Genomic DNA, 10,433 nt, shown 5'->3' with positions numbered 1-10,433 from the left:
GGGGGGGGGGGGGGGGGGGGGGGGGGGGGGGGGGGGGGGGGGTTACTTTGGATAAAGGTGAAATTTTGAATGAAAATGTATAGAAGAGAACAAAGGCAACTGATATTTATTTTGATCATTTTGGTTCGAAGTGGCTTGCAGAGAATTCTTTGATTAAAAGGGTATTAATTCTTTCATTAATTTAGCAATTATTTAAGTAAACAATACGAACTCTCTTTGATTCTGACAGGTCTTTACCACTGAGTTTCTGTGCACAAAGGTGGGAGAAAGTGCAGGAAGACAAGGGCCTAAGTCAGGCTCTTAAATATTCACTTGAAACTTTGTTTTTGTACAGTTTCCAACTTATAAGGCAGAGAGGATAATCAGGCAATGAAGTGAGAAAAACCGTGGCAAATTTGGGAAAGTGCAGGTGATTTTATGTAGCTGTAATATAAGGGGTGTTGACAAGATGTGTAGGGTTCAGATCATGCAAAGTCATTGGAATGCTTTCTTGTGGGGGCCAAGGAGCCATTGAAGGCTTTCAAGAAGGGGAATGACATGAGTAGATTTGCATTTTTATTTTTTTATTTTTTTATTTTATTTATTTATTTATTTATTTAGATTTGCATTTTTAAAAGACCAATTTGGGTTGTAGATGGGAGGCAGAGGACCTAGTTAAGAGGCTAATGCAGTGACCCAGGAAGAGATGGTGGGTACTTGTAGAAAATAGTAGGATTAAAGATGTGGGAGGAGATTGGCACCATTGGAAAGAGACCTGCTAGGACATCAAGACCAGCTGGGTATGATGGTGAGGAACAGAGAGGGTCTCTAGCTCCACTGACTGGAAGGAAGAGCAGAACTGTGGAAAAGCTAGCAAATTCAGTCAGTGATGATTGTGTTGTATATGAGACAGGCAGGTAGAGATGTTCCCTGGGCATTTAGACCTGTCAGTCTGGTGCTATGGAGAAAGGTCTGGGCTAGATATTGGGATTTGGAGTCACTGTGACTTGGGAAGCTTCAGGCCCCACTGAATCACATGGGAAATAATGAGGGAAGAGGACTAGGAATGGCAGCTGGGGAATATCAGTATGTAGGGGATGTGGAAGAAGAGCCTTGAAGAGGTTAGGTTAAATAAATAGGATGAGTGGTAGGAATGGCATAGTCATGGGAGCTGTATCAGTTAAGGGTTGATTTCAGCAGCATATCGTAGAAAACCCAAATAGCAGTGGATTAAACCAGACAGGGGTTTATTTTCCTTATGTAACAAGTTGTGTGGAGATTAGTGGCGCTGGTGTTAGTCAGCAGCTGCAGGATGATGAGATCAATATCTCTGGCATTTTGGCCTTTTCCATGTGCCATAACCATCTGAATCTGGAAGCAAATCCTGGGCTCCAGGTAAGAATGCAGCCCAGCAGATATCTTGACTTGGGTCTTGTAAGATCCTAACCAAAGAACCTTGCCATGCTGTACCCAAACTTTTGACCTACAGAACTGTGAGCTAATAGAAGGTAGCTGGGGGAAAGATTTTTGTATGATAGCATCAAAATTAATCAAAAAGATAGTAAGGTGCTAGACATTGTGAGAGGGACAATGTTTTCCTTTCCAACAGGGCTCAGAATGTATACCATCTATTATAATAGAACTTGAGGCTGTAATAGAATTCCTAACTCTGGACTTGATTCTTCCAAGTGGGTAATTCTTCCCTAGGTAGGAGCTAGTCGTCCTTGGAGGGGTACAGGCCCTTTCAGGCTATTGGGGGATATTAGGACATCGCTCTGTAGGCAATAGAGAGCCACTGAAGGTTTTTCAACAAGAAAGTGGCATGACTGGAGTGATTCTTTAGGAAGATGATTTGGACACTGTGTAAGATGAATTAAAGAAGAAAGAGACTGGGGGTGGGGGACCCACAAGCAGCTACTGAAAGGATCCACACATGAGGTGATGTGGGTTGAGGAAAGGCCTTGGGCTCTGAGCAGTCCTGTGTCCACAGTTCAGCCCCTCTGGCCTCTCACCTAGGCTCCATTAAGACGCACACCTGAAGGAAAAAAAAAAAGACCCACACCTGGACTTCCTTCTCTTAAAACATGGCTGTCCTCAGTGGAGGGGATGAGAAAAGCACAGAACCACTCTTAGAATATGGTGACAGGAGGCACCTCAGGGAAGAAAGACACAGGTGGCTCTGCTCAGGTGTGAGAAAGATGGAGGCAGACATACCAGGAGAGGCAGGGAAGCTTAAGAGTGCTGGCTGGGGAGGCAGAAAACCTGAGTCCCTATCCCAGCTGTGTCACTGACTTACTGTATGCCATCTTAGGTAGGCCTTAAGGCCTCCTTCATCTCCAAGTTTTAAGCGTCTATGAGAGAGTCTTTGAATTATTTGGAAGAAGTCTTGTAAATTCAAAAGATTAACATATGGAATAAGTTACTATGATTTACTAGACTATCAGTCAGGGTTCTTGTGGGACAAAATGAAGTTATTTAAGAAATGAAATTAATGTTTTCATACCTAAGAAGCTCAGAGGCTTGGCTTGATCCAGGTGCCTGAGCAGTGGATTCCCTGAGAATCTCTGAGCAGTGGAGGATTCCCTGAGAATCTCTTCCTGTTTCCCTGCTCTGGTGTCCTCAATGTTAGCCTCACTCTCACTCAGGTGATCCCTGCGCAAAGGCCACCAGCATCTCCATACATATCCTACCAACTGAGCAACCCCATGGAAAGAAAACACTTCTTTACAAACAGTTCCTTCACATTTCCCAGGGTAGACTCTCAATGGACAACTCAAGTCACATGCCCAACCACAACCCATTCCACTGACCAGGATGAGATCACTGCTGTTCCCAGGAGCCAGGGAGAAGGTCTGTCCCGTCTAAATCTCATGGACTGACATCAGAAGAATGTGCTCTCCAAAGGAAAATCAGGATGGAAAAGAATGAGAAATGGATGTCAGCTAGGCAAAAAGAGTGGATACCCCTAGTAACTGCTGTTACCTCCATGGTTTGAAAAGTTTGAAAGCTTTCTGACCCCTTAATCAAGAGACGATGGGATCTAGATCTTTTTTAAGAAGATTCTATGAGGTAGGAATATTATTAGCTCCATTTTACAGATGGAGAAACTGAGACTCAGAGAGGTTAAGTTACCCACTCAAAGACACATTTCTAATATGTGATATGAACCCAGGTACATCAGATTCAAGGGCACTTACAGTCTTGATTCTACCCTGTTAAATTCACACAGAGAGCAGGACATGGCCTAGGTTTTTAATGCTATAAAAGGCTTTTCTCCAGTAAAACTCAGAATAAGTATATGTGATGACATTAGCATATCTTCCTCAGGCTGGTCTGATACGGATACCAACCAGAAGTCCAGCTGAACCTCTGACAGAGTTAAGACTTCAAAAAGGAGCACCCCCACCTACGGGAACGATGTGACTAATGTCTCAGAGCCAGCCTCCCACACATAGGCACAATATAAATAAACATGGTCCCAGCCACTGTCTGCATTCACTTTTAATGAATGTGATAAGCACTCCTGCCTCTATTCAGCTGACATCTACATGCATGCAATAAAACTAATTCACATCACTTTTTTAGAGACTCTGGGAAAATATAATAGGAACATTGGGCAGTGGGGTTCATGCTGGGACTTTCAAATTCCTTATTCTAAGTGGAGAACAGTGACCTTCAGATTTTATGGAACATGAATCCTTAAGACGTGTTCTTTTGTCAGGAGTGGGAATGAAGTTAGAACTGTGAGCCAAAAGCTCGTGACATATTTGGTTACCTTGTCCTGCTCTGAAGCTTCTGACCAACTCCTCACATTCAGAGGGACGATGGGTGACAGAGGATGGGCATTATATTTAGTCTGAAGCTTCTATTGTCCTGAATACAGTGCTAGAGCCACACTGAAGAAGTGATTTTTAAAAGATCTCAGAATGTGTGTCATCAAAATTAACACCTTCATACCTCACGATCATTATGACCCTGCTCCAAAATTCTTTCTCTTTGAGAATTCACTTCTGAGAAACAGTGGAAGAGCCTTATAGGAGTGGAATTCTGGTTACTTCTTGGTCACACGTTGGTCTCCACCAAAATTATAACCACTGTCATTTACTAAATTTAGTTCCTAGTAATTTTTGACCACTACCATCCAATCCATTCTGAAAGTATTTATCACTATTAAGGGCATTCAAAAATATTCATTAAAGCCTAAGAATTATTTTTAACATCTCTTCATTCAAAAGGCAGTCATTCATTCACTCACTCCTTCATTCACCATATATGTATTGAGCATTTCCCACATGCCAGGACTGCGCTAAACCTAAAGGATAGAAAGATGAGCAAAAAATGGACATGATTTCCTGCCCTCATGGAACTTAGTCTAGGGAAGATAGAACTTAAAAATCACTCACAGGAATATAAAGTGTCAATTATAATAAATGCTGTGAAGATGTGATACATGGGGCTCTCCAAGGAAGATTTGACTTAATTTGTGAGAATCCGAGCGTTAACCATAAGGGAAATACAACTTAACTTGCTATCAGAGGGCTATCAGCAAAGTCCTTGGAGCAGTGTCTTAGGCTGGGTTCCCTGGAAACACACTTGGAGACACGTTTCCATGTGGAAGACTTATTAGGGTGCATTCTCAGGAGATCTACGCATGAGGAAGGCAGGATTGGGCAGAGGGAGAAGCTGATCCACAATGAAGTGGAACCAAGACCTCAGTCAATCCTTCAACAAGCTCTTGAGTTGGGATGGCCCTTCAGAGTTGTCCCAAATAGGGGACAGAGTTTAGGTTTTTGTATGCCCCCATGGGCCAGTCAGTGGCCTTGGCTGGCTGCTAGCAGGGGGGGCAGCTTAGGCTAGGCAGTTGCCTGGGGCCGAGAGCAGGTCCCAGGGTGAGGTGCAGCTGTGAGCCATCAGCAGTCAGTGGTCCCAGCTAGGGCTGGCTACATAATTTTCCAGGCTCCTCATGAATTGCACATGGCGGACCCTCATTCAAATGCCGGCAGAAAGCTCTCTCGTTTCTTCCATGATTAATCTTGTTGAAAGTCATGGTGGTTTTTGCTATTCAATGTCACACTCCCTTAGGCTTAGAAAGATAGGAGTAAGGAAGACCCTCGTAGGCATCAGGGCCCCACCCAACGGGTGGGCCTGAGGAAGCAAGTGCCTGACCCCAACCCTGAGCCCAACCCTGCACCTGAGTCCAGGCCCCCCACAGCGGCAGAGGGTCACAGCAGTTGCCAAGCAGAGACAGTGGAGGAAACAGCCAGGACCCCAGGGCTAGGAGGCAGAAATGTGGCGGGAGACAGGACTGTGTGTGAGCCAGGCTCCCTACCCCAAGGGCATACTCTATCATCTCACTGGACTTAATTGACAAGATCCAAGATCCAAATTCAGAAATGTGTCAAGACAGCTTCTGCACAGCATCGAACCCCAGCACAGGGCTACTGCTGCGCACAGGGCACAGTTCAGCTGCACCGCAGATTGGCCTGATCCCAGCAGCAAGGGAGGCCACACCTGCAGAGGGGATCTGGGCAGAGTACCACAGTCTCCACTCCAGGTGGCAGAGCCAGTGCAAAGTGCCCAAGTACAGGGAACCAGAAGGCCCCAGGACCAGGAAGAGACTGACAGTAAAAGGGTGGTTAAAAATACACGTGACCAGAGCTGTCCATGTTGGGTGCATAGGAAGGGCACCCAGCCTGACATAGGATTACGGTGTCAGGAAAGGTTTCCTGGAGGAAATAACAACCAAGTTGAGATGTACAAGGCAAACAGAAGCTAGGCAGGTAAGGAAGAAAGAGAATGGGCTATGCAGAGGGTCAGCATAGGTCGTGGTCCTCAACTGAGGGCAATTCTGGCCCCCAGGGGAATTCTGGCAATCTCTGCAGACATTTTGATTGTCATGATGGGGAAAATGCTACTGGCATCTAGTGGGTAGAGGCCAGGGATGCTGCTAAACATCTTACAGTGCACAGCACAGCCCCCACCACAAAGAACCATCTGGCCCACAATGTCCATACTGTCACAGTTGAAAAATCCTGCCCAGCTAAAAGCCTGGAACGAGAGGCCTGGGGCTCAGGCACAGAACATAGTGACTCTGCAGCTGCTTAGAATGCGGAGTCACAGGGTTGGAAGGGGGTGACAGCCGGTGAGTATAGCAGATGTCAGTCCCTAGAAGGCTGGAGGAGTCCGACAAGGGCATTCCAACTGAGCGCCTAGGGTGTTGGGGAGCCACTGAAGGCTTTCGGGCAGGAAAATGACAAAAGCAGCTTTGGAAGGACACTCAGGAAGAGGGAGCCGGGATGAGAGTAAACAGGAGGGAGTGAGGCAGAGGGCCTGGGACCTGGGGGGGCCCTGGCAGCACACTGTCCAGGGAATTGTAAGAGCGAGGAGAGAGAGCCTACAGGGGCGGCAGGAGGGGACTGTCATGCAGGATGATATGATCAGGGACCAAAAGGTTGCATCATCGTTGTTGATATGGACACATGTTGGAAGCTCGGAGCATCCATCCAGATCGAGTGCAGCTGATGAAATACGGCCCGCAGGGCCAACCAGAGGGAAGAAGTGTGTGTGCCGGTCCTGGCTCTGCCACTTCCTGTGGCTGCTGGGACAGATGCACAGGCTGACCCCTCACGTGGGATGCCTATACGTAGGGACACTGAGGACTGAGGGCCAACTCATGCTCTACATGCCAAGCCATGCAGAGTGCCTTCCATTAATTGGCACAGACATGCCACTTAGTCTGGCCATAGCCCTGCGCTTGACCCCAGGCAAGTCATGCCTCTTCAGTGAGCCTGGTTAATACAGCCCGCCTCTGAGGTTTGATGAGAAGATTAAGAAGCAAGGCAGATAAATGCCTAGCAGGGGGCCAGCCCTTGGTAGGCACTCAAGGAATGATTGCTGTGATTATTCTATGAAGCCAAGTACCAGACCCCTCGGTCACAATCCCTTCTGTTGCACTGTTTCGGCCTCACCTGTCGGCACTGTACCTTCTCAGGTAACCTTTGCACCTGCGCTTTGTTCTCTGCGAGGCACAGGGAGCCTGCAGGACCCCAGGGCTGCAGTGTGTACACTGGGGTGGGGGGCGCGCAGCTCCCCTCTTGACCGAGCCAAGCAGGCACACGCAGTTGCCTTGCTTGTCACATCTTAGAGACACCGTGGAAAATATGCCTCAGCCCGCTGCCGGAGAGATCCAGGGAACATGAAACCACCAAAGAGCACGCTCCAGTGGAAGAATCACAACTCTTGATCTCTGCCCATGTGCCAGGCCCTGCCTTTCAATCTGATGGAATCTTAGAGGCTTTGGAGTTTTTCTTCTTGTGTAGCTGTCCTGCCTGAGACACCCGGAACCCAGACTTGGTGACCATGGTCTCTAACACCTGTTGAGGGCCTGCTGTGTGCCAGGCTTTTGGGAGGTACTCAGTGTTTTATCGCTTTAATCCTTATCATGGCTCTGTGGAGTAGGAGCTGTGAGGCTCAGAGAGGTTGAATAACTGGCTGGGGGTGACCAGCTAGTAACTGGGAGAGCTGGGATCTGAGCCACCACCGAATGACACCAGGCTGGACAGCTGTGGAAAGCAGTATTGCAGAAACCTCTCTTTTGGATCCCTTGCAGGGTCTCTCTGGCATGGGTGTCCTCCCAGGGGTGTCAGAAAGAGCAGGAAGCTACGTCTGGTGACGTTCCTGCTGCACCTAGGAAGTGGCCGGCAGAAAGCAGACGGGGAGCAAAAGCAAGCCCTCTGGAGGCTGCAGCCTGGGGCTGAGCACGCAGGCGGAGCCTCGAAGCTAAATCCCCTGGGGTCTCAGGCCGCATTCCTCTGAGGTCTGCAAAGGCCACCGCTTAAAGGCGCAGAGGAGCAGCTGGGAACAAGAACAAAGCGGCCAGGCCCCCCTCGGAGGAAGGAAGGAGCGAGCCCCAGGAAACAGCTGATAGCGCTAAGCTCAGCTTGTTTTTTTCCTCTGCTCAACAGTTCTCCTGCCACGGCAAACAAAAGATGTACATTCTGATTCCCTCTTCTGTTTGGATTGTGCTGCCGAGTGGATCTGGTTTGTGATGAGCTGGGGGGAAGAGGCACCCGCGGGCAGTTTCTTGCTCCGCTGGCCAGTTTGCTGGGCCACCACCAACAAACGCAGAGAGCTTCCTTTTCGGCATCTTTCTCCCCGCCCGGTCATCAAATCCAGCTTGGCCTGGACACACCGGGGGCACGATGCTGCCGTTTCTTCTAATTAAGCTTGCCACCTTTTCAGATTCATTGGGAGCCCGAGGCTTACTGGTTATCTTGACCTTGAAGGACCGGCAACATACACCTGCATGAATTCACACACACACTTTTTCATGGATATATAAAGCTATTAAGATGTGAACTGTGCCCTCTCAGTCCCACTGAAAGGCCCCTCCCTGTTCTCAGCACTGCCAAGGTCACAGTCCACTGCTGCCCAGAGTCACATTGGGACTGTTCAGAGGACAGAATCCGCCCAGCCTGGCCTTGCCACCAGGCTCCCATGGGCCCAGGGGTAAGGGTGACAACAGCTACAGGGTCAGTGGAAGCCAGCATCCAACAGCAAGGACAATGTAAGGGGTGTCTGCACGGGTCCGGACAGGCTGGCTCTGATCCTGATCCCACCCTAGGGTGTTCACCCTCCTCAAAGTTTCAACACCTGTAGGTGTCCGGTGGTCCTGATGGGCCTAAGCAATACACACGCGGTGACTGTAGTAGTTGTACTTCTTGCTGCCCCCTGGGGGGCAATATGGAAGGAGGCGTTATTACTGGCTTCCTAAACCCTGTGAGGTCTGATGCTTGATGCCCTGCCATGCTGGGTATACCTTGTTTTGCCTGACCAGGTGTTGACTATGTGGGTCCATCAAAAGGCACTATAAAACAAAAGCAAAACAAAATGAAGGAAACAGAACAAAAAAATATATACAGAAACCTCCCCTAAGAGTTTTGTGGCTGCTGACACTTGAGTGATCCCTCTAGCCCTGGCAATGGCTGTTCTGGTCACATGGACTGAAAGTGACTGTTTTGATGACACAGAGACTGATGTGTGGAGGCCCTTTGTAACTGCAGGAGTTAAACTGAGCTGTGAGAGGTCAGCGTGGTTGGACCCTGCCTCATGCTGCTTGGCCCGTTCTCTCCTCCCACCCCACTCCGAGGAGGCAGTTCACATGCAGAAGACAAATGGCATAAAGGGCAGGCAATTAATTTTTTCAGCTGGAGGCTGAGATGGAATTTGGGTGCTTAGAGTCTGGCGTGCGCCTCTAATTCCATTCTTCTCTGTGAAATACCTCCACTCCTTAAGGAGGTGGTGCCCTTCAAAATTCCATCACTGACATTTTCTGTCTTTAGGGTCAAGAGGTAAATTTAGTCCTGAAAATTATTTGGAAGGGATCTAAAGCTACCCTGCATGCTGTCTTGTGCTCTTTCCATTACACCAAGAGGCTATAGTGCTGTAAAGATGGCGGGCTGATTCTTCATTTATTTCCCTGGGGAGGGAGCAAGGTGGTCCCGGAGCATGGCTCGGGATCTGGTTCCCTCCTCCTAGCAATCTCGGTAGTGTGGAGCAGCCCAGCCAGCCTGATTAGCAGAGATACAGGCAAAGGATGTTGGGAAAAGGGGAAGGGAAGCAGCTTAAGCAGGAATGGACCAAGATGAGGTCTTGGTCCTTGGTAGATGGGGAGATGGAAGGAGAGGATGCTAAGGAGAGAAAAGAAATCCTGAAGGGAACTTGGAAGGGTAAGAAAAAGCCACATCACCTACTTCCAAAGAGGCAGTGTAATGTAGTGGTTCTAAGTGCAGAGCTCTGTGTGAATCTTGCGTGGGTGACCTTGGGCATGATTTAAACCCTCTGTAGTTCAGTTTTCTAATCTGTAAAATGGGAGATAAAAATTGTTTCTATCTCATAGGGTTATCATAAAGATGAAACAAGGGATGCCTGGGTGGCTTAGTCAGTTAAGTGTCTGTCTTCAGCTCAGGTCATGATCCCAGGGTCCTGGGATCGAGTCCTGCGTTGGGCTCCTTGCTCAGCAAGGAGTCTGCTTCTCCCTCTGCCTGCTCTACCTGCTGTTCCCCCTGCTTGTGCTCTCTCTCTCTCTCTCTGACAAATAAATAAATAAATAAAATCTTAAAAAAAAAATAAAGATGAAACAAGAAATTCACATAAAGCACTTGAGAAAATATTTAGCATGTAATGAGCACTTAATAAGCATTTTACATTATTATTTCCAATTTTTCCCCTAGCTGTGTCTCACATCCTTTGTTTAGGACAAGGCGTGTTCTCCACTTTCATCCTATACCTTCTACTGAGCAACTGATATTTATCTGGTGACCCAATTAACTATTTTGATCACTAAAGTCACTTGCTTCTGAAATCTGCTCATTGGAAGGGTGCCACACACAGAGCGAACTCACAATTAGTGTTGCTAAGTAGAATTTACCAATCACCACTGTCTGAACTGCAGT

At 47.9% G+C, this 10,433-nt stretch overlaps 1 protein-coding gene across 2 annotated transcripts in view; it reads left to right on the top strand.

Moving 5' to 3' along the window:
• Positions 1-10,433, top strand: part of GRK7 (G protein-coupled receptor kinase 7) — a 31,956-nt gene that overhangs the window by 6,031 nt on the left and 15,492 nt on the right. The window lies entirely within an intron of this gene.

The sequence above is a fragment of the Phoca vitulina genome, unplaced genomic scaffold (genome assembly GCF_004348235.1).
Source record: "Phoca vitulina isolate PV1807 unplaced genomic scaffold, GSC_HSeal_1.0 scaffold10, whole genome shotgun sequence".
Taxonomy (NCBI): domain Eukaryota; kingdom Metazoa; phylum Chordata; class Mammalia; order Carnivora; family Phocidae; genus Phoca; species Phoca vitulina.
This window is presented reverse-complemented; position numbering and strand designations above follow the sequence as displayed.